Raw genomic sequence first — 27,139 nt, forward strand, 5'->3', positions numbered from 1 at the left:
TTTAGGTGTTCGTTTTTCCCGCGCGATGTTCGGAAGTGGAATGGTAGGGAGATAGTATGATTGTGGTTCAATGAACCCTCTGCCAAGCACTTAAATGTGATTTGCAGAGCAATCATGTAGATTTAGATCAATCAATGAAGGATTAATTATTACCTTATCCATGTGCTGATTCTGCACTGTTTGTTTAATTAATGAAAAGCCACTCAAGTTTCGGTTGTGAATTTTATTGAGTTCAGGCAGAAATCAGAAAAGCTACAGCTAGTAACTGCGTTTTATTCAACAACAAAAAGAAAAAGACAGCCTGAAAACTGTAAATCCCAGAAGGTCTATACCTATAAATTAAAACGCACAAGATCAATGCTCCTAGACATGTAGTTAACATTATAAACACAGCTATCTGCCAGACGAAAACTTAATAAACCACTACGAGATCATTTTACGTTTCAAAATAACTACCCTGTAAAAACAGTAACAAACTTATGGAAAAGATTAAACATCCAATTATCCCTTCTAATGCATGGTTCACGTCGTTTGAAATAGCAAATATGTATACTAATATTCCAATAAACGAAACAATTAATGTAATAGAAAACAATTTGCTACCCCTTGGAACTATAATTGAAGACCTGGAAATTTGTAGTAAAGTAGAACTGTCTTACATTCCAAGACAGTACCTACCTACAAAATGATATATTAACTGTAGGACCTCGAAAAGCAGGCATACTGACAAATATTTTTAACACTCATTTGTAAAACAAATTCTTTGAAGAGCACCCTGAAATTAACACCTGTATAGAATGTTACAAATGTTATGTTAAGGATGTCGTTGTCTTATTAGTGGCTTACAACAAGAAAATGACGAATTTGCAGATGCCTTTAGAAAAATACCTACATAGTAAAGTTACTGCTACAGACGAACGGCAGCGGGGTAACAGTATTAAATTTTTATATCCAATAAATCAACATAAACATGTTTTTGGAACTTATTGTAAACCTACATCTTCTGACGTCATCATTCCCGCTGCATCATGCCATGCTGATCAATATAAATAGGTTCTTTCAACTGCCAGTGCATGACAGTGAAGTAGAAAAGGGGTTTAACTAGTTATGAAATATAGTCCGGAATAACGGCTATCACAGCATGGTCGTTGATGAAATTTATAAATTGACGAAGTCTAAAAGGAATCAATTGACACACGTCGAGCTGCTACAAATGAAAAGAAATTCTATCTCTTCCCTTCAATGGTAAGGTCTCACACAGATTCAGTAACCTTTCTAAAAAAAAACAATGTACACATCGATATAATTCTCAGTCTTCAATGTTACATCTCTTAGTACACGACACTGACATAACGCACGACTTCTATCAAAACAATGGCACATACAAAATTTACTGCTCTAATTTTAAGGCTAGCTACATCGAACGTCCCTAAGATGGCCTAATGAGCCGAAAACTCGTCTGAAATATACAAAAATACACAAAAACAGTATACTTGTTATTCAACCTTAAAAAACGGTAAGGACTTTTAAAACGCTTTAGAAGGATAGGTACGAGTATTACTCGTGCACTGAGGGTTCCGTACAAACTTAATTTTGCATGTATGTAGTTCATCCATCCCGAGAATTGAAAATGTCGACGATTTTTGCCCTCAAACGATATCGATACTTGCAAGATATCAGTTCCCTGAGAGTCCAAGACTTTCGAGGCTGTTTTAATCTGTAAGTGTAAATTTTTTGTGTGATTTCGCATTTGCTATAGTAATTTATCATTTAATTTATTAATATTGTAGTTAAGAAGAAAGTGCAGATTCGTTGACTTCGTCTGCTCTCTTCCCTGTTGCGATTACTGGTAAGATTTGACGAAAGTCCGTGGAGAAGGAACGGTGCAACCGGCCATAGGCTATTGCTGTTACGCAAATGTCGAACTATTCTGTGGAAAGCTTTAACGGATACTTTATGGGATATCGGGACCTCATTCCAGACAATGGATGTGCAATCCTGCATCAGTTACCAGTATTACTTTGCTTTGAAACATTACAGATGCTGTACCTGTCGTAGACGTAGCCCGTCAGCGTGATAGTCGGGCGGCCTTTCGCCTAGCACCGCTAGATGGCAAACGCTTCGTTTTCACAGTGGCAGGGGACTTATATTTCATCGTATATCGGCGCGATAGCACGAAATATTTGTAAACTATATACGCAAACCTTTCTCGTGAATCACTATACCTATTACTGAAAACCAAATCAAAATCCCTCCAGCCCTGCACTAGTCTTGACAGATTACGAATGCAATGTTAGTTTGTAAGGGGAAAAAATATTTTTTGTGCGATATAGTTAAGAATTAACAGTTTTCGGATTCTTTCCTTTACTTGTATTATGAAGCTTTCCTTCTTGCCAAATTTCGTGATTCTAGGTCAAGCTATAGGTTTCGATGAATGAGTTTGCGAATAACAAACAAGCCGTTTCTTTTGACTGCATTGACTAAACCTTAATATGTTTACACCGCCAAGGGACTGTAGACCATAGTATGTGACATAAACTTCAACTTTATACCTCTACCTGTTCTTGAGAAAAAGGGATCTTAACAGCCGGACAGACAGACGAACAAAGCGACGAACAACGATGTGATCCTACAAGGGTTCCGTTCTTACCGACTGAGATGCGAAACCCAAAAACAGACAGAAAATAAATCCACCTTCGCAGTTCACCTCATACAGCAGAATGAGACAGTACACAGTATCGAAAACAACCTCGTAATGCTTTATACAATGAAGAAAAGCAACCTTATAAAGATATATGAAGAATTGAAAATTAAGCCCATCTAAAAAAATCAAGGGAAAGACGCTCAATGAACATCGTACGCTAAAAAACACATCTTCTTAGACATCAGCGGCACCATTGTTGACAATGTCCTTTAAACTTACTCAGCAAACTCTTAGGTGTGTCTAGTAGTTTGTAAACATGTTCTGTAAGCAGTCCACGATGCGTCCAAGCTACGCTAACGACCTCTGAAGATCCCGTAGTTCAGCTTTCACACGCTGCAAGATGCAGTTCTACACTTGGCTTGGATACCCCCGTCCACTACAACTATTTCTACGATTTTATTAAATCTAAAAAACTATTTTTAGCGCTTTATTGATAATACACACAATTTGGAATTGTCGAATACGTCGAGACATAAATCCTCTTAAAGCCAAAGAACAATTATTACATGTAATCTTGATACGCCCATGGTTCTCACGATATTATTGGGTCCATAACATTTTAAATCCACCTGTCTTTCACTTTTAGAATGAAATCACAATAAAGAAAAAAAAAACTTTTCATCATTCAGACGTTGCTCTTCTACAACATAATCTTCGGTTGGTTGGTTAGTAGATTAAAGAGACTAAACCGCAAGGTTATCAGTGCAGCATAATTGTTCAAATGATCTATGGAAGACGTAACTATCTGTCTAACTATTTAGGTTTTAAACTCTGACTGTACTTAAACTATAAATATGTAAGCCCTGGTTTTTTCATCTTCTATTATATACAACGCATATTTATATATCTACCTTATTTGTGGCAGTTTTCAGAATCGCTTGCAGATGGTCTAAAGTAGACTTGTGTTGAAGACTTAGCGAAAACAAACATTCATGATTAGTTCAAACCGTCTAAAGATTTCACTGCTTATGTCATGTTATATTTCATGGGTATAGTAAAGATTCAGCAAAACGGGTGACTGAACAAGTGTTTATATCACATCACCGGGACATAATCTCTACTACTTTGAATGGGTTAAGACAAATGAAGCCTGTCTGTAAGTGGTGAGAGCGTGTTTTGCCCTGCTAAGACATTCATCAAAAGTTAAACCCAGATTCTTCACTATCTTCTGTTATAGTATTTGGTTAACATAAAGAACAGAGATCAAGTGTTCGTGGAATTCATATATTAGGAGAAATTACAATTACTCGAAAATTATTGGCATTTAATTCAAGGTTCACGTTATGCACCCATTTGGAAAATGAACACAGCTTGTCATTATTGTAAACAATCGCAATATTGATTCATTCAGGTTTGGCACACAAGCAGAGCTCGATGGTAATCAATATAGAAATGGTATTTGAAGTACCAACGAGGTGTGGACGTACACGGAGAACAACTATTGACCAAGAACTGTGCCCTGAGGTATTGCAGAGAGAACTTACTTTCACGACGATTTTTCATTCCCACATACCACACGCTACTATCTGTTTCTCAAGTAGGTTGCAACCATCTTCAGCGCATTATATGAAAAATTTAGTTGTTGGACTTTTGTTAGCAGTATGTCAAATGCCGATGTCGTGTAACGTCATATTGCGACCTCAAGGTTCTTTATGCCATATTTCAACTCATCATTTACCTTAATTAGATCAGTATTCGTGCTAAGGTATTTACAAAACAAGAGGGGTTGAATGTCTGTAAGCACACAGTCAGTTAATCGTGAACAATGTATTCCAAGGCTTTCTATACAGTGGGTAACATGTTGATTGGCCTGTAATTGCAAAGCGATTTTGTTTTCTCCTAAGACCACTAAAAATTTGCAGGTATTTTTCAAGTTTTGTACAGAAGAGTCAAAATCTTGAGTATCAGCTCAGTGTCTGACACAAAAGCAAAACTAGAAACCCGTTTGCTATCTGCTTGCTGGCCAGGTCAGTAAGTCCATACCCACACTGTGTCCCCAAGCCATAGTTGGCCTTGAGATTTTGTGTGAACTCCAGTCTGTTTTTCTGTCAGTGAATTTGCAATTAGAGAATTTTGTATTGGTCTGTGGATTCATCGAATAATATATAAATATACACTAAGAGCCAGCACTACGAGTAGAAAATGAAAAATGAAGAATATCGTGACTGAAATACACTGGTGTACAAACCTTAAAAACGAAAGTAACTTTCGCATGATACGTCACTGCCAAGCAACTTGAACCGTATTTACAGCTGCCTGTAACATGGACACGTCTACCGGCAACCAGATCTACCGGCGGCCCTTGTGGGATGAAGTCGTGTTCTCTCTGGGGCAGAGGTAGTGTTTTGGTTCAAATGGCGCTGAGCACTATGGGACTTAACATCTGAGGTCATCAATCCCCTAGAACTTAGAACTACTTAAACCTAACTAACCTAAGGACATCACACACATCCATGCGCGAGGCATGATTCGAACTTGCGACTGTAGCAGTGGCGCGGTTCCGAACTGAAGCGCCTAGAACGGCTCGGCCACCGCGGCCGGCGGTAATGTTTTCATAACGTATTTCTGACGTTAGGCGTTAGTGATCCTTCGTTAGCAACCAGTTTATTTCTTGTAGTATGGAAAATAGAGAGAATCCGAAAATTCGTTCCTGGGCGTGGATGTTGATTTCTGTCTGAGTAATTCACGATTTTCTTGACGAGTAATGCTGTTTAGCGAGTGCGCAAACGCTCAGTGTTTTAGTGAGACGGACTTGGCGAGACTTAATTGAATGAAGTAAATTTTACTAGTTTCTGTGGACATCCGAATGTGGTGAGTATGTGACTTTCTCCTTATCTGACTGAAATCTACACTCCTGGAAATGGAAAAAAGAACACATTGACACCGGTGTGTCAGACCCACCATACTTGCTCCGGACACTGCGAGAGGGCTGTACAAGCAATGATCACACGCACGGCACAGCGGACACACCAGGAACCGCGGTGTTGGCCGTCGAATGGCGCTAGCTGCGCAGCATTTGTGCACCGCCGCCGTCAGTGTCAGCCAGTTTGCCGTGGCATACGGAGCTCCATCGCAGTCTTTAACACTGGTAGCATGCCGCGACAGCGTGGACGTGAACCGTATGTGCAGTTGACGGACTTTGAGCGAGGGCGTATAGTGGGCATGCGGGAGGCCGGGTGGACGTACCGCCGAATTGCTCAACACGTGGGGCGTGAGGTCTCCACAGTACATCGATGTTGTCGCCAGTGGTCGGCGGAAGGTGCACGTGCCCGTCGACCTGGGACCGGACCGCAGCGACGCACGGATGCACGCCAAGACCGTAGGATCCTACGCAGTGCCGTAGGGGACCGCACCGCCACTTCCCAGCAAATTAGGGACACTGTTGCTCCTGGGGTATCGGCGAGGACCATTCGCAACCGTCTCCATGAAGCTGGGCTACGGTCCCGCACACCGTTAGGCCGTCTTCCGCTCACGCCCCAACATCGTGCAGCCCGCCTCCAGTGGTGTCGCGACAGGCGTGAATGGAGGGACGAATGGAGACGTGTCGTCTTCAGCGATGAGAGTCGCTTCTGCCTTGGTGCCAATGATGGTCGTATGCGTGTTTGGCGCCGTGCAGGTGAGCGCCACAATCAGGACTGCATACGACCGAGGCACACAGGGCCAACACCCGGCATCATGGTGTGGGGAGCGATCTCCTACACTGGCCGTACACCACTGGTGATCGTCGAGGGGACACTGAATAGTGCACGGTACATCCAAACCGTCATCGAACCCATCGTTCTACCATTCGTAGACCGGCAAGGGACCTTGCTGTTCCAACAGGACAATGCACGTCCGCATGTATCCCGTGCCACCCAACGTGCTCTAGAAGGTGTAAGTCAACTACCCTGGCCAGCAAGATCTCCGGATCTGTCCCCCATTGAGCATGTTTGGGACTGGATGAAGCGTCGTCTCACGCGGTCTGCACGTCCAGCACGAACGCTGGTCCAACTGAGGCGCCAGGTGGAAATGGCATGGCAAGCCGTTCCACAGGACTACATCCAGCATTTCTACGATCGTCTCCATGGGAGAATAGCAGCCTGCATTGCTGCGAAAGGTGGATATACACTGTACTAGTGCCGATATTGTGCATGCTCTGTTGCCTGTGTCTATGTGCCTGTGGTTCTGTCAGTGCGATCATGTGATGTATCTGACCCCAGGAATGTGTCAATAAAGTTTCCCCTTCCTGGGACAATGAACTCACGGTGTTCTTATTTCAATTTCCAGGAGTGTATTTCTGTTTTGTCGTTTTGGAGATTATCAGCGGAAGCCGCTATGTGTCAGCTGGAGGCGAAAATATGAAGACGCACATTATATAATGTTATTTTAATGATTTTTTTGGTGACGATCGTCTATATTCAACCAATTAAAAGCAGAAACGTTTCGCCTCAGTTCATTAAGGTATCATCAGTTGCTGTTACTGTATCCGGGCTGTACCAAGTTGACAACAACGAGAATTCTAAGCCGGCCGCGGTGGTCTAGCGGTTCAGGCGCTCAGTCCGGAACCGCGCGACTGCTACGGTCGCAGGTTCGAATCCTGCCTTGGGCATGGATGTGTGTGATGTCCTTAGGTTAGTTAGGTTTAAGTAGTTCTAAGTTCTAGGGGACTGATGACCACAGATGTTAAGTCCCATAGTGCTTAGAGCCATTTGAACCATTTTTTGAGAATTCTAACGGCCGAAGTGCTAAGCCAATCGAAACCGGACATACGCCAGAATGCCAACAGAAAACTGAATGTAACAAGATATCATATCGGGAAGAAGAATACCCTTTTGAACACGCGAGTGTTTAAGTGTGGCAGAATGTTAGCAGATGAGACTTCTAAGCTAGCGAAAGCACAACTGACGCGACGCGGCGGTCACCGTAATTCCTCGTCTCGGAAACCAGGGACTCTCTCCAGCACACACGGCGCGAGCGCGCCCCGTCCGGGTCCGCCGTAACCAGTTCGCTGGTCGCCACCACCATTGCTCCCGCGTATTCTGTTGCCATGGCAGTATCGACATGTGCGGACACCAAAGCTGCATGTGATGACATTGCTCTACATGTGCGTTTTCTGTACTGATCGTGAAGCTGTTGTTCTTCCTGTAGGACTAGAACCAAGTTTCAACACAGGACGCAAACTGCACAGGCATTTAGGTAAACAAGGTGGAAGAGAACGAGTGTGTGTGTGTGTGTTGAAAATTAGTTTTTGTGCTACGTTAAAAAAAAACCAGATTTTATATATGAAGATAGTAACTGTTTTCGAAAGAACATATACCATTGATGACCGTGCAGCTTCTCTAGAATAAATGATAATTAATTGAAACCCTCAGCTGCCAAAAGGTATTGCTGATATACCTCGATGGGGACAGCTGAAAATGTGTGCCCCGACCAGGACTCGAACGCGGGATCTCCTGCTTACATGGCAGACGCTCTATCCATCTCTTTTTTTTTTTTTTTGAACTGATTTTGTTCTATATTGTTCGTTGAATTTTTTCGGGGCGGGCGTCCGATGACACCTGTTCAGGTACTTTGTTGATCCGTTCACTCAGTTTTTTATTACAGAGGGTAGCTAACCCTCTGACCGAGCACGCTGAGCTACCGTGCCGGCAACCCATCTGAGCCACCGAGGACACAGATGAATATCGCGACTGCAGGGACTTATCCCTTGCACGCTTCCCGCGAGACCCACATTCTCAACTGTCCACAATCTACATACGTAATGTACCTGTCGGCAGCTGAGGGTTTCAATTAAAAAAAACAGATTCCCCAGCAGTACATCAAGAGCGCATGGCCGGCCGAAGTGGCCGCGCGGTTCTGGCGCTGCAGTCTGGAACCGCGAGACCGCTACGGTCGCAGGTTCGAATCCTGCCTCGGGCATGGATGTGTGTGATATCCTTAGGTTAGTTAGGTTTAACTAGTTCTAAGTTCTAGGGGACTAATGACCTCAGCAGTTGAGTCCCATAGTGCTCAGAGCCATTTGAACCAAGAGCGCATGTCAAGCGACGTGAACACACACAGCCATTGATATTGTCTTCATAAATTGAGGCGAAAAGCGTCTGACAAAACAAATATTTTCTTTATTCAGTTGCATGCACACGATCCTAACCCAAAAATTGTAAACATACACTATCTGATTAAAAGTATCCAGTCGCCCTTATGTAATGTGGAATCGACCACTAGATGTCATGACAGGCGGACCGTGTAGTATAAGAGGAGGCGGGAGGAATTGTGTTGTTAGTAGAGAAGCAGTAACATCAGAATGGGGCGATCAGGTGAGCTCAGTAACTTGAATGTCATCTGAGTAATAAATCCACCTGGGACATTTAAATCCTTGCCGGCCGGCGTGGCCGAGCGGTTCTAGGCACTACAGTGTGGAACTGCGCGACCGCTACAGTCGTAGGTTCGACTCCTGCCTCGGGCATGGATGTGTGTGATGTCCTTAGGTTAGTTAGGTTTAAGTAGTTCTAAGTTCTTGGGGACTGATGACCTCAGAAGTTAAGTCCCATAGTGTTTAGAGCCATTTGAACCGTTTAAATCCTTACAAAGCTGCCCAATTCGACTTTTGGTGTGTGACTGTGAAGTGGAAACGCGAAGGAACAACCACAGTCAAACGAAGACCAGGTAGATCTTGTGTACTGCCAGGCAGGGACCCTTGAGCGTTGTGGAGGGTGGTTGGAAAATATCACATGAAACCAATGACAAGAACAACTTGTGACTTCCAAAACTGCTACCAACATTCCAACTAGGACAATTACTGTATGTAGGGAGGCAAAAAGAGTAGGGAACTATGGACGAGCATCTACTTACAAGCCACATATTTCTGTAGTCACTCTAAGCAATCCTTGGGGTGGTGTAAAGAGCGACACCAATGTGCAGTGAATAACTTGAACCGAGTGATTTGGAGTGATGAATCGTGCTACGTTCTGTGGAAATCCGATGGGAGGATTGGGGGTGCCTAGAGAACGTTACCTGCCATCATGTGTACTGTCCACAACGAAGCATGGAGGCAGGCAGTATTACGGTTTTGTTTTGTTACCCTTCGTGCGTTTAAGAAAACGCCAAATGCAGGGTTGTGTACTGCGTACAGTAGAGGGACAGTTCGGAAACGATGACTGTAACAGTGTGAGATGAGACATGTGATAAAGGAGCATCTGTGAGGCAGTGGCTTGTGGACAATAACATTACCGACATCGACTGACAGGCCCAGAGTCACGCTCCGAAGCCAATGGGATGGAAGCCTTTGGGATGATTTAGAACGTCGATTTCGCTCCAGAACCCAGCGTCCAACATCACTACCCTCTCTGGTTCGGCTCTTGACGAAGAATGGATTGCCATTCCTCCACAATAATTCAGACACCTCAATGAAAGTGATCGCAAAAGAGTTCAAGTCGTGATAAAGGCGAAAGGTGGACACACCCCATATTAATATGCACTAATATGTGTCCGGACACTATTAATCAAATAGTATTTTTGCCCTGTATTCAGCTGCATACAGAAGGTCGTAACATAGAAATCATTAATATAATATTAATAGTAACTGAGTATTTACAGATCAACAATATTTGGAGGATCAGTTTGGATACCGGAGAAATGTAGGAACACACGAGGCAATACTCGCCCTACGATTCTCATAGAAGATAGGTTAAGGAAAGACAAACCTACGTTGATAGCATTTTTAGACTTAGAGAAAGCTTTTGATAATGTTGACTGGAATACTCACTTTCAAATTCTAAAGATGGCAGAAACCAGATGCCAGTTATGAGTCGAGGGGCACGAAAAGGAAGCAGTGGCTGAGAAGGGAGTGAGACAGGGTTGTAGCCTATCCCCGATGTTATTCAATCTGTATATTAAGCAAGCAGTAAAGGAAACAAACGAAAAATTTGGGGTAGGACTTGGAAGAGCAGTTGGACGGAATGGACAGTATTTTTAAAGGAGGATATAAGATGAACATAAAAAAGTAAAACGAGGATAATGGAATGTAGTCGAATTAAATGAGGTGATGCTGAGGGAATTAGATTAGGAAACGAGACACTTAAAGTAGTAAATGTGTTATGCTATTTGGGAAGCAAAATAACTGATGATGGTCGAAGTAGAGAGGATATAAAATATAGACTGGCAATGGCAAGAAAAGCATTTCTGAAAAAGAGAAATTTGTTTAACATCGAGTATAGATCTAAGTGTCTGGAAATCCTTTCTGAAAGTGTTTGCATGGAGTGTAGCCACATATGGAAGTGAAACAGGGACGATAAACAGTTTAGACAAGAAGAGAATAGAAGCTTTTGAAATGTGTTGCTATAGAATATTACTGAATATTAGATGGATAGATCTTGTAACTAATAAGAACGTACTGAATAGAGTAGGGCAGCAGAGAAATATGTGGTACAACCTGACTAAAAGAAGGGACCGGTTGGTAAGACATGTTCTGACGCATCAAGGGATCACCAATTTAGTACTGGAGGGAAGCGAGGGGGGTAAAAATCGCAGAGGGAGACCAAGAGATGAATACAGTAAGCAGATTCAGAGGAATGTAGGCTGCAGTAGTTATTCGGAGATGAAGAGGCTTGCGCAGGACAGAGTAGCATGGAGAGCTGTATCAGACCAGTCTTTGGACTGAAGACAACAACAACAACACAACATTAAAGATGTTATTATCAGATTGTGTTTCTCCAACTTCTATATAGAAACCCGAAGTGACGCAGAGGACGCGGAGACAAGTAATTTAATATAAGACACATAGGGCAGCAACTGTCGGGAAATACCCCAAAAATAGATGACAAATTTAGAGCATGTGACGTCACCAGATGACGTATCTCGCCGCGCGTGCAGTCGTTGACCCTATCGATCTGTCACACCTGAGCCGGCCTTTGTGGCCAAGCGGTTCTAGGCGCTTCAATCTGGAACCGCGCGACCGCTAGGGTAGCAGGTTCGAATTCTGCCTCGGGCATGGATGTGTGTGGTGTCCTTAGGATAGTTAGGTTTAAGTAGTTCTAAGTCTAGGGGACTGATGACCTCAGATTTTAAGTCCCATAGTGCTCAGAGCCATTTGAACCATTTGATTTGTCGCACCTGATCAACACAACCCAACAGAAGTCAAGTATTCACGTCGCTGCGGCTCTGGGCCACGTGCGCAACTTTAGCGCTTGGGTCTGGCGTCTGGAGTCTTGTGCGTAGCAGACAGTATTTTTTTTGCGTTGCGTTGGAGAATTATGTGTTTACATTGAGGTCAGATTTACTATTTTATCTAACGGTCTCACGATCCCCACCGGTTTATTGCAAAGCACAGTACAACGCAAACCTATCACATGGTGTCACAAGTAAATGAGTATAAGCTTCTGAATTGCGTCGCTGCTAGTAAATGACCTACGTTCTCTTTGCTAAGTAAAGAACGTAAATAGAAGAAGGAGGGACAAAGCACAGAAACACAAACTTAGAACAGCTTTTGCTTGGTTACAGCGAGGACAATAATTTTGTAGCTTCTACGTTTACAACTGATCACATCTACAAAAGGTGTTCGAAAAAAGAGTAGCCTAGCGGAGCACTGTGTACCTCTGGCCCCTACCGGCGAAGGTAGGATCGACGAGCCAAGCCGGTGCACGCGTGGCGAGGTAGTGTCATCTGGTGACATCACGCTCCACATTTGTTAAATTCTTTTCTACATCTACATCTACATCTACATCCATACTCCGCAAGCCACCTGACGGTGTGTGGCGGAGGGTACCTTGAGTACCTCTATCGGTTCTCCCTTCTATTCCAGTCTCGTATTGTTCGTGGAAAGAAGGATTGTCGGTATGCCTCTGTGTGGGCTCTAATCTCTCTGATTTTATCCTCATGGTCTCTTCGCGAGATATACGTGGGAGGGAGCAATATACTGCTTGACTCTTCGGTGAAGGTATGTTCTCGAAACTTCAACAAAAGCCCGTACCGAGCTACTGAGCGTCTCTCCTGCAGAGTCCTCCACTGGAGCCTATCCATCATCTCCGTAACGCTTTCGCGATTACTAAATGATCCTGTAACGAAGTGCGCTGCTCTCCGTTGGATCTTATCTATCTCTTCTATCAACCCTATCTGGTACGGATCCCACACTGCTGAGCAGTATTCAAGCAGTGGGCGAACAAGGGTACTTTAACCTACTTCCTTTGTTTTCGGATTGCATTTCCTTAGGTTTCTTCCAATGAATTTCAGTCTGGCATCTGCTTTACCGACGATCAACTGTATATGATCATTCCATTTTAAATCACTCCTAATGCGTACTCCCAGATAATTTATGGAATTAACTGCTTCCAGTTTCAAATGGCTCTGAGCACTATGGGACTTAACATCTGAGGTCATCAGCCCCCTAGAACTTAGAACTACTTAAACCTAACTAACATAAGGACATCACACACATCCATGCCCGAGGCAGGATTCGAACCTGCGACCGGAGCGGCCACGGGGTTCCAGACTGAAGCGCCTAGACCGCACGGCCACACCGGCCGGCTAACTGCTTCCAGTTGCTGACCTGCTATATTGTAGCTAAATGATATGGGATCTTTCTTTCTGTGTATTCGCAGCACATTACACTTGTCTACATTGAGATTCAATTGCCATTCCCTGCACCATGCGTCAATTCGCTGCAGATCCTCCTGCATTTCAGTACAATTTTCCATTGTTACAACCTCTCGATATACCACAGCATCATCTGCAAAAAGCCTCGGTGAACTTCCGATGTCATCCACAAGGTCAGCCGACAGGAGTGGCCGAGCGGTTCTAGGCGCTTCAGTCTGGAACCGCGCGACCGCTACGGTCGCAGGTTCGAATCCTGCCTCGGGCATGGATGTCCTTAGGTTAGTTAGGTTTAAGTAGTTCTAAGGTCTAGAGGACTGAAGACCTCAGCTGTTAAGTCCCAAAGTGCTCAGAGCCATTTTGAACCACAAGGTCATTTATGTATATTGTGAATAGCAACGGTCCTACGACACTGCCCTGCGGCACACCTGAAATCACTCTTACTTCGGAAGACTTCTCTCCATTGAGAATGACATGCTGCGTTCTGATACTTTTGGGATACTTCCCGACAGTTGGAGCCCCCGGTGGTGTCTTATCTTAAATTACTTGCCTCAGCGTCATCTACGTCGCTTCGGGGTTTTTTAAAAGTCAATAAGAACTACCGTGTATAGTGTAGACCTCGTTGTCGACAGAACGTTCAACTCGAATCCTTCTTCCTTCCTTCCTAAGCGTATGCCGAGAGCGTCACAACCGCAGCGTCGCCTGTGGCTGCTAGAAATGCTGCGAGCGCAGCGGGCGATAAAGCAGAGGAGTGCTTTTCGGTGCTAGCGCCGCGGCTCTCTCCGCCTCGGCGCGTGGCGCCAACACAAACGGCGTGGCGCCGTGCGTCGCGACGCGGGGTGGGGGACGCCGATTTAGGGGCGCACCGAAAAACAAACGCTGACGTAAAGGGCACAGCTTACGGCGGAGACGACGAGTGCAAAGCGGCGTCTGTCCTTGACACGTCGGGGGCGGTGGAGGGGGGAGGCGCTTCCTACTTACGCCCACGCCACGCCCCGCGGCAGTCGGCGACGCGCGCCCGCGAGGTGAATACAGGCCCGCGACCGCGAGATGGCCAGTGCTCGCCGATAGACGCCGGTCGCGCCACCCGCACCGCGCCGCGCTGCGCCAACGACGCCACAGGTTCGCCTCTCGCTTTCTCATTGTGCGTTTCTCATCATCCCTTCTACGCCTAATGCTCTGCTGCTTAGACACACATCGTGTAACAATTTCGAGATGCACAGTATTCGCACCTGAAAAAAAAAAAGATTCATAATTACTTTAGGACTGACAGTGCCAGTTCAGTCCTTCGCTGCTATGGTCAGCTACTTTAACATTATTCGTGTGGCGGGGCTTAAATAACCCAAAATCAAATGTTTCATTTTTTCGTTCTAAAAACAGGTGAACACATTGTTAATCAACCTCGTCAACATACAAAAATAACAAAAAAAACTGATTTTCCATGATAGCATTATTTTCTTAAAGTTCTGAAAAATTTTGTAATTTTCAATCATAATATTCACATTTTCAAAAATAAGAGAAATAACAAGTTCACTTATATTGTCCTAACTTTAGTTGAAATATATAGTTCCTTACAAGTAAGATTTGCAGTAAACAGTTTTCATTCGATGTCTTCATCACTGAGCCACCTTTCACACATTAGAACAATGTGTCCTCAGCACAAAAATTTACTGCATGCACCACATCGATGTTTACTATTCCTATCTTTGGAACCTGAACATACCACGCACTTGCTCTGCGATGATGGTTTTTTAGGGGCAGATTAATTGGAAATTGTGTTACATTTACTTTTCAGGTTCAGTTTAATCTCTCTCGGCAATCTACTTGATGACTGTGCTTTGTGCTGGATAAAACTTTCTGCCATCTGAAGTCCAAGGGCCGGCCGGTGTGGCCGAGCGGTTCTAGGCGCTACAGTCTGTTACCGCGCGACCGCTAGGATCGAAGGTTCGAATCCTGCCTCGGGCATGGATGTGTGTGATGTCCTTAGGTTAGTTAGGTTTAAGGAATTCGAAGTTCTAGGGAACTGATGACCTCAGAATTTAAGTCCCGTTGTGCTCAGGGCCATTTGAACCATTTTTTGAGGTCCAAGATTCTTTAGATATTCTCTTGTCTTCATCTTAGATCCAGTGTTTCAAAAGAGCACCACATCTGCATTAGTTTATATTACAGCTTGAACTTACAACATTTCCAAAATCAGAGGTACTACACTACTGTGGTTTGATTTGATAAACCCCAGCAACGAAAAAGGCGTCTGTCTTTCTGCACGAACGAGGCTAAACTGACGTTAACTGCAGTAATAACATCCACAGTTTCTAAAAGTAACGTAACGAATTATTCAAGTACAAAAGTCATGCGTCATCTCATGACAACGCTGAGAAATACATCGACTATGGTGTCTGAAATCTCAGCACAGCAACTGAGGCTTAAGATCGTGCGGCGCCCGTAACATTAATGAACTACGGGCCCCATAATCCGCAATATGAACTTACGTTGTTGTAAAGGTATTATTTTACTTCCATATAATATTTCAATGTAATAGTTATTTTCTTCGCTTATTTAAACCCAATAGATGCTAAGCAACTTCATTTTTGAACCATTTTCCGAGAAACATAACATTTTTCAATACGCAAGAGCTACCCGTCGCAGTTGACACTTACCAAGTCCATTCCCACAGCAAGGAAGAATCACTTTTTACTAAAACTGATGAAGTGGTCGGAGTGTTCGTGCTCCTGTTCCAGATTTTTAGCACGATCGCATTATTTGTAACCAGAAGTGACATCTGCTTGCCGTTGCTGGCACTAACTTGTGCAAAATGTCACGAAACTGAATTTCTTACAGCATTTATCATCATCAAAAAGTAAAAGTAGTTACATTATAAATTTACAAAGTTTACAACTCTGTATACAACAAAATTTCGCAACACAATACGTACTTAGGTGCCGCGCAGCAATATGTCGGGATACACCAACACGGTGCGAGGGTATGTCAACAAACGGTGTTTGAGTGAGCTCTGTTAGCAATGTAAAGCAAGCAGTGGCTATAGACTATAATGTGTTGCAAGTTAGTAATAAGCCATAACAGAGCATAGTGGAACACAGCATGTAAATAAAACTCTTATTCCAGTTTGTAATACGTAAAATGCCGTTTAACAAAACAGAAATGCCGGATGTATACTTCAAACGTTTGAAAATAAGCGCAATTTTATGTCAGTGTTCTATTATTTCCAGTACTTTAAAAGTACTACTCAATCATTCGCACATAATCCTAAACCGTGTTATTACTTTAAATTCAAAGCTACTATCGGTTCATATTACCCCGTAAAACAATCGGTGTGGTGCAGTGATCCTTGAAGACACTAATCCGTAGATGTGCTGCTATATGGATAATCCGCTTCTGAGCAGTGATACTTCTGCAGAAGAACGTGTAAGCCACATCCAACATGGAACACGCGCGTAATATTACGTTTCAGCCAACTCGGCCAGAAGTGGAAACTACTCAGAGTGCTATGGTAGTAATGGCATCAGCGTGTTCTGGAAGAGATGCATTATGCTTTCATTTTAGTTCTAGAGGGTGAACCAGAACCCACCGACAAATTTATACAGGTTACTCAGTGATATTTTCTGAGTATTTTGGTATGAGGGATACATGTTTCCATGGTTCTTTACAAATTAATTGCATTTCGTTTTGTTTCTTACCCTCATTTATCTTCGTATCTGTACTACACTGAAAGTATCTACACAACAATGCAAATGTTGACGGTATAAACTGCGTGACTCATTTGGAAACAAACTAGTTCAATTCACACACAATATTTGCTGTTAACAACAGTAATGCCCAATTTACTCTTTGTTCTCAAGCTTGCATTGAGTACTGCTCGGTTTCGTCTCGGGTTTGATTTTACGACATTCTTAGTTGTACGTTGACAATTATACGCAGCAGAAATATGGACAGTTTTAATGATGAAAAGTTGCCCCATTCGCATCTCGCGTTGCCGGCCTTTATGGCCGAGCGGTTCTAGGCGCTTCAGTCTGGAGCCGCACGACGGTTACGGTCGCAGGTTCGAATCCTGCCTCGGGCATGGATGTGTGTGATGTCAGATATTAAGTCCCATGGTGCTCAGAGCCATTTGAGCACCTCGCGTAGGGATTCTGCGAATGCAATGGAAGAGTGGCAGAACAACACTATGCCGAGCTATTTGCGCAGTGACTTCAACCACATCAGAGCAATTTTACATCTGGACATAGGAGCCCGCGAGAAACAGGATGATTTCGGGTTATGGAAACTGAAAATCACAGACTTGTTCACTGTTGTGAACGTATTTTCACAGAAACAAGGGTAATTGGAGTAAGAAATCGAATAAATCCTCATTACATTGTTACTTTGGGACGAACCACCGGAGATCACGGGTCCTTCATATCAAAGTACCAAGAGTATCCATGAACAACCTCCGAAATTGTGTGGGTGGAGTTTGCTTTCACTCTGTAGAGGAAAAGAACTGAAACATGTGTCAGCTTTCTTCCTTTCATTGTTTATCAACATCCGTCTGAAATTCGATGTGACATTTGTTTACCTTATTCCAGGGTGAAGATAATTACAGTATCCCGATATCCGTGGGGGAATTTGAACTGAAGGTCAGTACACACCAAATACACGTGTAATGCACCGCTCTTCGCTCTAACCAGGTGTATCTATTGCACTTATCTGTGCGTGGAGTCTTCAGAATTTGGTGGGATTTCAGTTGTTTAAATTGCAGCAAGAATTATTCAGTTCTGACTTTACTTCTTGTGCGTTAGTATTTGATATAGGGCGTTGTTATCGAGAACATTAAACTAGTACCATCTGAATATTAATTTTCTATCTCTAATGATAAACGAGAAGCTGAGTGTAATAAACCTTATCGGTGACGAAAATACGGTGTTACTGAAAATAATTTTAGGGAAGTATTTCCTCTTAACGCTACTGGTATTGACTAAATACCATAAATAAATATTGGAAATTTTAGTGATTATTTCCCTGTGATTTTCATGCTGACATTGTCAATAATCGCTCATTATTACAAAAAACTAAATTTTCCTTTCTTCGTAATATCTTCAGATGAATAAGCGTAATTTGCTTCCTGGTCCCTCCAGTTGTTCATAATATGCCAATAAATACAAGGTGTCACAAACTTTTTGAATCAAGAGCATGCAGACGGTAGAGGGTTCTTAACTAAGTATTTTGGCTTCAGAAAATGAGTATTTCAGGCGGTACGAAACCTTGAATGAATAGCGTGTGTCATCTTTTTTAGTAAAGTTCTTGGGTTTCATAACAAGCAATTGCCTGTCACATCGATGTTGGAGACGCTACCTTAAAAATAATAAGCAGTTGTCTCTAACTATACACGGTGGAATTTACCACTATTTACAATTTATGACTGGTTGTCGAAGATGGAGATATTCGTTAAATGTATGCTGCAGCTGGATGCAGCGCCATAAAAAGCGAATGAGTCGGCAGAGAAACGTTCCGCAACATACGTCACTGTAATTTGAAGAAATTTATTGCCGTGGATAAAAACTGGGCGCTCAAGCTACAGAGAACAGGCGAAGGTTCTCGAGAAAGAACTGGACACCCATTAGGGGACGTTAATATGGGGAGTGTTCACTCTTTCGGTTTATGACGACTTGAGCTCTGTTGCGGACACATTTTCAGTGAGGTGTCTGAATGTCTGTGGAAGAGTAACTGCCCATTCTTCCTCAAGAGCAGAGACCAAAGAAGGTAGTAGTGTTGAATGCTCTGATCTGGAGCGAAGCCGGCCGCTGTGACCGAGCGGCTCTAGGCGCTTCAGTATGGAACGGCGCTACCGCTACGGTCGCAGGTTCGAATCCTGCCACGCGCATGGATGTGTGTGATGTCCTTAGGTTAGTTAGGTTTAAGTAGTTCTAAGTTATAGGGGACCGATTACAAAAATTGTTCAAATGGCTCTGAGCACTATGGGACTTAAGTTCTGAGGTCTTCAGTCCCCTAGAACTTAGAACTACTTAAACCTAACTAACCTAAGGACATCACACACATCCATGCCTGAGGCAGGATTCGAACCTGAGACCGTAGCGGTCGCGCGGTTCCAGACTGTAGCGCCTAGAACCCCTCGGCCACCTCGGCCGGCGGACCGATTACCTCAGATGTTAAGTCCCATAGTGCTCAGAGCAATTTCAACCATTTTCTGGAGCGAAGTCGACGTTCTGACTCATCCCAAATGTGTTCTATTGAGCTCAGGTCGGGACTCTGGGTAGGTTAAACGATTTTAGGAACGTTATTGTCGAAAAACCATTAGGCATGGATGCTGCCTTATGACAGGATGCACTGACATACTAATCCAAACAATCATTGCTTCCGAACTGTTCCTCTACCGTACGCAGTACACAACGCTGTAAAATGTATACCGGTATATATCCTCCCGGATTTAGCGTTTTCCCCAGTAAGGGGACCACACTCTAAACACGAAAAACACTCCCATACCGTAACACCACTTTGTTGCTGAAATTTATGATACCCTACAACAAGACGCAAAACTTCTTCTCGTAAGAATTTCCACAATATTACACTGAAGTTTCCAACTTCTTAAAGCACTTGGGTTCTAGAAAGAAAAGAAGAAAAAAGAGATTGTTACATCATTCACTTTGCAAACCACTCCCCCTCTCACTGTGAACATCTATACCTCCTTCCATGAATTCACGACACCGTTGCCTCTCATTTCCTTCAGTCATTGCTGCAACTCAATAAGTTTTACATTACTACCTGTAGCAATGGCTTTCTGTGCATTCACTATTCCCGTGTTCAACCGTGCACTCACTGACCAGATATTTTAACTACCAATCATTAGTTTAAACTAAAACGTTGTGACGCTTTTTTTTCAGTGTTTATATAAGGAGGGAAGATTAGATTAACAACCCCAGCACAAGCTCAGATTAGATAACGACGGGGAGAAGAAATCGATCGCTTTCGGAACTAGAGAACCAATGTGACAGTCTCCTGGAGTAATTTCGAGGAGCCACCTAGAACCTGAATGAGCCCGGCCAGATGGATATATGACACACGCTCTTTCCACATACGAGATGGATGTCTGAACGCCACCTTACCGCTTGGCTATCTGATGAACATACCGATATTTCGCTAGAATCCCTCTTTTTCCCTCAGGATAGTGTATCAGTTGTAAAACGTTGTATCGCGGATGATAGGTGAGTGCATATGTAGCGCAGAACAAACTGGCGGCTGAACAACATATGTTTGTTATAACACTCTGACAAATATGTGAAAATTACAAAATATACAAGGAAAGAATAAAGAAATCTGAGGAGAAAGAAGGAAAGGAAGAAGACTAAGAGAGAGAGGAAAGAATAAAGTAAATATGAATGATTAAATACCCGGAAGCTTAAGTACTGAACGGATTAAAACTTTTTAAGACGGTGCGAGTCTGGGGTTCGAAACCGGATAATTTACATTTGAGATCCAGTCATATACCACTTAATTTGAATTTTTTAGGAAGATTCATTCCAGCACATCTCCTGTCGCGTAGCTTTCCGGATTGGTGAAAGCTCTGATGATGAAGCTGTCCGAGGCTTTGGACATGCAATGGAGGGTAAGACGTGCATCCACTACAGACCACTGTACACTGGCAAGGAGCTAACACACCATTTTACTTTAGAATAATCCCTACGAATCCAAACAGTCTTACTGGTGTTATATACTCCCACAAAACTGGTTTTCCACAATTTTCAAGAAAAGAGAAGAATTGATTCATATCGACTGGAAGATTTTTTCAGATATGTCCGTAACTTATACTGTTTGAACTGTGGAGAGTAATGATGTGGCCCACGGTCATTACATTGCGCTAGATTAATTTGCGTATCATAGACACGTTGACGGTAGGCTGTTTTCCGAGCATAGCCTTATCACCTTGAGTTACTTCGTTTGCTGGACATTACATAGCTTCTGTTTTACTTATTATGTTCGGAAACTTTTGTACGTTAAATCGTGTCCCCAAGCATTCAGTGTTCCAACCAGCATCTGGAAGTTTTTATCCAATTTGGTTTATAGAAGGCTACAAGAATTTGGGGATACCTTATTGTTATATAAAACCACAGAAGAGATAAACTAACAAGCCCTCTGTGGAACGTTGACGAACATTTGAGGAAAACAGAGAAAATGTAGACAATAGATGCATTAGTCGTTTAATTTATTAAAAATGTATAATTGATGGTTGTTAAGCGATCCATGTTACTTAGACAAAAAAAAATCCCTCAGTAGTACGCAATTTGAGATTGAGCTGACCATAAAGTAAACTCAGTTAAGTGATAGAGAAAATGCAAAAGAAAAGAAGGAATAAGAGACAAAGTCCTCAATTTACAGGATATTCAGGATACAGTTAAAGTATAGCCAACGTTCCATTTATAGACACGACCCCCAAAAATTCTGCAGGTGACAAAATAAAGATAACTTTTTGCAGAACCAACAGAAATGAACGATCTCATTAAGCAATACATTAGATCACGTTTGGATTCAGTAACATACAAAATTTTGCCTAAGCTGTTGCATATATTACAGATTGGCAAAAGTTTCACCCAAGATATTTTCAGCACAATGTCTGCTATATTCAGTTATTTTTATTTCTCAAATTCAAGCAGAGCTAAAAAAAGAAAAACCTCTGGGTTTCCAGTTATGACTAAGGCTAGAGACTTTAATACACTTTTTAAAAGTTGTGTAATGGATCCCAGTGAAGTTCTGTACACTACAGGAAACTACTTAAATTAGGAATTACTTTGTCATTAGTTGAATGATTACGAAAATATAAAGTGAAATTAAACCATTGAAATACAACAAAATGATACGTCGACTACGTTTACGGGTGTATATTAGTCTGTTCTTCTACATTTAATTTTAGTGTTCATATAATATTTTCTCGAAAAGTGATTAACTTTTCTACCCAGAAAAAGGAATCCTCCTCGTCAGTGTGTTCTATTTTTACGCTTTGAATACTTTCTTCACCAGTATCAGTTGACAACTGTTTACTAGACTCAGCCACCCCGCGAACTGGCTTATTGATGGAGACATTTGCTATAAGCGAAGTTCAAAGCTCCGATCTGCCATCCCCATTTATTTTTGTCTACCTCAGCACATGTGAATGGCGAGGTAGTTCCCTCTTACCCCCTCTTAGCTGACATTTGGTTGTTAGTATACTCAGCCATCTCATCAGTTTTGAGGACTCATCAAACATTAACGTTGTATTTAATTATTTTTATTAGTTTTTCGTAATTTTTTTTCGTTTCTTTCTCTCTCTCGCACGCGCGTACACACACACACACACACACACACACACACACGAACAGGCATACATACATTGGCGTCTCCAAATATAGGAGAAAGCAAAACATACAGTAATTATATACTAAAAGCACACACCAATACAGTCTGAAAGGCCACTTTGCGAGATTTATAAGGTTTATGTGGTTAAAAGCAGTTTTAACACTGCTCTTAATAACAGAGGCCAGATTTAGGAAAATAGGTACATTGCATTCGTAGATTTCAAGAAGACTTTTGATACCGTAGAAAGGAATAAAATGTTTTCTATTCGGAGGCAGAGTGGCATCAGTTACACGGAGAGAGGAGTGGTGACTACTTTTTTTATCTGGAAAAAAAACGAAGGAAGGGAGACTAGAGTTTAAGGTCCCGTCGGAAACGAGGTCATTAGGGACGAAGCAAAAGCTCGAATTAGGGAGGGATGGGGGAAGGAAATCGGCAGTGCCCTTTCAAAGGAACCATCCCGGCATTTACCTTAGGCGATTAAGGGGAGTTACGGAAAACCTAAATCAGGATGGTCAGTCGCGGGCTTGAATCGTCGTCCTCCCGAGTGCGAGTCCTGTATGATAAGCAGTGATCTACCCCACTCGGTGTGCTGAAGGGGGTAAACGTATACTTAGACAAGAGTCTCTTGAGAGATGGGTGAATTTTTATCGTCTCAGCAGTAGAATAGATAAGGAAGGAAGATGTTAGAAGTCGTAGAAGCAAATATTGCAGAATGCAAAAAGACCTTCTATAAAAAGAAACAGCTTCCAAACTCCAAAAATATAAGCCTTTAGACAAGAAAAGAGATTTATGACACTATATGTCTGGAACACAGCTCTGTGTGTGCGAAACGTTGACAATCAGAAATGTGGTGTTACGGGAGACTGCTGAAGATGAAATTTGGAAATTTGTGGTAAGATCCTATGGGACCAAACTGCTGCGGTCATCGGTCCCTAAGCTTACACATTACTTAATGCAACTTAAACTAACTTTCGCTAAGATAACACATTCACCCATGCCCGCCTGAAAATGAAATTGATTGATCAAGTGGGGAGTAAAGACGTCCTGTAACGAGTCAACGAGTGAAAATCTATAAAGCACACAATGAAACGACGATATAGAGGAGTTGGGCACATATTAAGACGTGAGTCGCTTTCTAATACAGAAGATGAAGGGACTGTAGACGGAAAGAATCGCTCCAGCAGCTCTATATTGTATACATAAGCAAACCGTTTATGATGAGGGAGCAGTTAAGATGAGCTAAAGAGTTTAACTGGTAACTGACAGGAACGGTATCACACCGAGTATCGGCCTGATAATCACAACAACGAAAACTTAAAAACAGTTATGCATTTTTGTGCACCTATGTAACCTAATGCTTAACATTGCTGCCATCGATGTCGAAGGACCTGGGTTCGATTCCCGGGACATTTTGACATTTTCTGAGCTGGAGTGACCTGGAACGGGCCCACTCAGCCTCGTGAGGCCAAGTGAGGAGCTTCCTGAATAAAGAAACAGCGTCGTCATCAGGATCCATCCACTGGCAATAACGGCTGGAGAGATCGGAGACCTGATGATCACATGCCCCACGGTCACAGATCGCTCGTCGTACTGCTTTGTTGGTTGTAGTTGGCCAACCAGAACAGGCCTCAGTGAGTGGTGGTGGTGGTGGTGGTATTTGAGCTCTAAAACTGAATATATGTGCTTATAAAAAAATAATATCTAGATTTCTCGACTATTACTCGACCATTTTTCTCTTACAAGGACCCGTGAAAAATGAACACCTGTTTCTGGCGTGATCTAGTTTGTCTTAATTTATTACAATGATCGTTCCTCCCCATTTAGATGGGTTTCAACAAAATATTTTCGCAGTCGGATGAGAAAGTGAGTGACTGATATTTTATGAAAAGATCTCGCCGCAAACAAATGAGCTTTCTTTTTAATTACCGTCACCGCACCTTGTGTATCATATCTATGGCACTCTCCCCCCAATTTCGCAATAGTACATAACGCCTTCGCGATAATACGAAACGATCTGCTTGTCTTTGAACTTTTCCGATCTCCTCCGTCAATCCTATCAGGTAAGGATCTAATACCACGCGGCAAAACTCTAGCAGAAGGCGGACAAGCTTAATGCAGGCAATATTTTTAACAGATATGTTGCAACTTCTAAGTGTTTTGCCAATAAAACACAGTCTTTGGTTCATCTTCCCAACAATATTTTCTTTGTGATGGTTCCAATTTAAGTTCGTAATTGTTATTCCTGGGTATTTAGTTGAATCGGCGACTTTTAACTTGGTTTATTTATCGTTTAAGTGAAATTTAAAGGAATATTTTTAGTAATCATTTGAAGGTCCTCACTCTTTCTATTGTTCATGGTCAGCTGTCACTTTCTGCATCGCACAGATATCTTGTCTAATTCATTTTGTAATTCGTATTGATCTAAAAACTTTACTATAGTAAACAACAGAGTCATCTGAGAACAGTCTAAGACAATTGTTCTCATTGTCTCCCAAAACATAAGAGAGCTTTAACACTTCTATTGGGATCGCCAGATATCACATCTGTTTCACTCAATGACTTCCCATTAATTTCTGCGAACTGAGACCTTTCTGACAGTCGCACAACCGAAAAGATACTACAAAGACACGCAATACGATTAGAAGACGCTTGTGAGGAACAGCGTCAAAGCCCTTTTGGAAATCCAGGAATATGGAGTTAACTTGAGAATCATTGTCAATAACATTCATTATTTCGTGTGAATAAATGACCAGTTGTGTATTACAAGAATATATTTTATGGATTCATGTTGGCTATCAATAGATCGGTTTCTTCGATGTATTTCATAATGTTCGAACACAATTTATGATCTAAGATGTTACTGCAATTTAATGTCAAATATATGGGTCTAAAATTCAGGGGATTACTTTTCTTTCCCTCTTGGTGTACTGGTGTGGCCTGAGCCACTTTAAAGTCCTTATGCACGGATCTTTCACCGAGCGAGCAGTTGTACATGATTGCTAATTATGGATATACAGGGGGTATCAAAAAGAATTATCCGATTCTAAAAAAATCGTAACTATTATGTTATTTGAGATATGTCCGTGAACAATGACCTGCTGGAAAATGGCTAACTCTCGAGTTTTACGTGGTCCCCGCTAGGTAGCAGCAATGTGCGCACATTTCAGTTCTAGTATAAATGGTGTCAGGACAACAGAAAACGTTTTGTGTTCTACGTTTTGTGCAGTGCGGGTCAGTAACAACTGTTCAGTGTGACTTTTGTACTAGGTATGGCGAGGATCATCCTAGAGCACAGAGCATTATTCGATGGCATGAACAATTCCGAGAAAATAGTTGTTTGTGTAAAGTCAAATCGCCGCTCCGTTCCCGACTCCACACCTACAAGTCCCTCATCTGTCCTATCCTCTGTTATTATGCCAGCATTGCCTGGATCTCCGCCCCCCCCCCCCCTCCCCGCTTTTACAAGGCCCTCCAAATCCTCGAACGCCATGCGCTCCTCATTGCCTTCCATATCCGCCTTCCTTCCCTCACACGACTCCTGTATGACCTCATCCCATTCCCCCGCCTCCTCCTTTTCCTCCAACAACTCCGCATCCTTCACACTGTCCGCAGGCTTCATCTCCCCCAACCCCTGGTTTCTTCCTTCTTCTCCACCCCCTGCCGTTGCTGCATCTCAATCGCTGTATCCCTCCCTCTCTCCACCCCCACACCCTTCATCCCCTTCATCAGGGCAATTTCCAGCACCTCCCCCTCACGGATGTTGAACTTCGCCGTGACATCTACCCTTCCTCCCAACTGTAGCCTGGCCTTGTTCCCCCCTCCCAGGGCCACATTTTTCCTCTCCCCTCCTTCTTCCAGAGCGGATTTTCCTCCTTACTTCCCTGAGTCCCTGCACTCCCTCCTGGACTGTTTTCCTCTCTCATCGCTTCCTTCTCCAGGCCTCCTTCGGCGTGCCCCTCACATCATCACCCTTTCTCTCCCCTCCTCCTCGCCTCCTTTTCCCTTTTTCCCTTTTCCCTTGCCCCACCCCCTGGCATATCCTCACAGGTTTTTATTCGTTATCAGTGTGCTGTGTTAGTGTTGTGTTTCCGTGTCTTTATACAGTGTCATCTAGTGATGTGGTTTTAATTGTGTGCTCGACCTGTTTACTGTCCAAGACTGTTCCGTGCTACGCCATCTGTCACGTGGCTGTTTTCATCGTTCTACGACTTTTTATGCTTCGGCCGCACTTTGTCTGGTGCCTTTTAATCTAGTTTGTGTAACATACTTTTTTAGATTTTTATCTCTGATTTACAATCACCGCTTTGTATGCTTTCTTGTCTTATGTTCCATCTTTTTTGTTTCCATATTCCGTCATGTTTCGATCTTTATATTGTTTTAATGTCTTACTGTCTATTTATGTCTCTTGGCTGAAGAGCATTGTGCTTATGCTGCTGCCAGCCCACCCCTGATGGGGAATGGAAATTACGATAAAGGAAAAAAAAAAAACCTTCCCCGAATGTCTGACGCGGACGTCCAACGCATCCGCCATAG

General features: G+C 42.8%; 1 protein-coding gene across 3 annotated transcripts in view; it reads left to right on the plus strand.

Moving 5' to 3' along the window:
• LOC126248714 (endothelin-converting enzyme homolog) overlaps positions 1 to 27,139 on the plus strand; it is a 392,778-nt gene that overhangs the window by 97,760 nt on the left and 267,879 nt on the right. Inside the window, exon 1 of one of the 3 annotated variants that reach the window (XM_049950015.1) lies at positions 14,275 to 14,389. The exons of 1 other annotated variant lie outside the window; for it this stretch is intronic. The gene's annotated coding sequence lies outside the window, so the exon portion shown is untranslated. Of the gene's footprint in view, positions 1 to 14,274; positions 14,412 to 27,139 lie in introns of those variants that run through there. One more of the 3 variants, XM_049950016.1, reaches the window with a different exon arrangement.

Source organism: Schistocerca nitens, chromosome 3, assembly GCF_023898315.1.
Source record: "Schistocerca nitens isolate TAMUIC-IGC-003100 chromosome 3, iqSchNite1.1, whole genome shotgun sequence".
NCBI lineage: Eukaryota > Metazoa > Arthropoda > Insecta > Orthoptera > Acrididae > Schistocerca > Schistocerca nitens.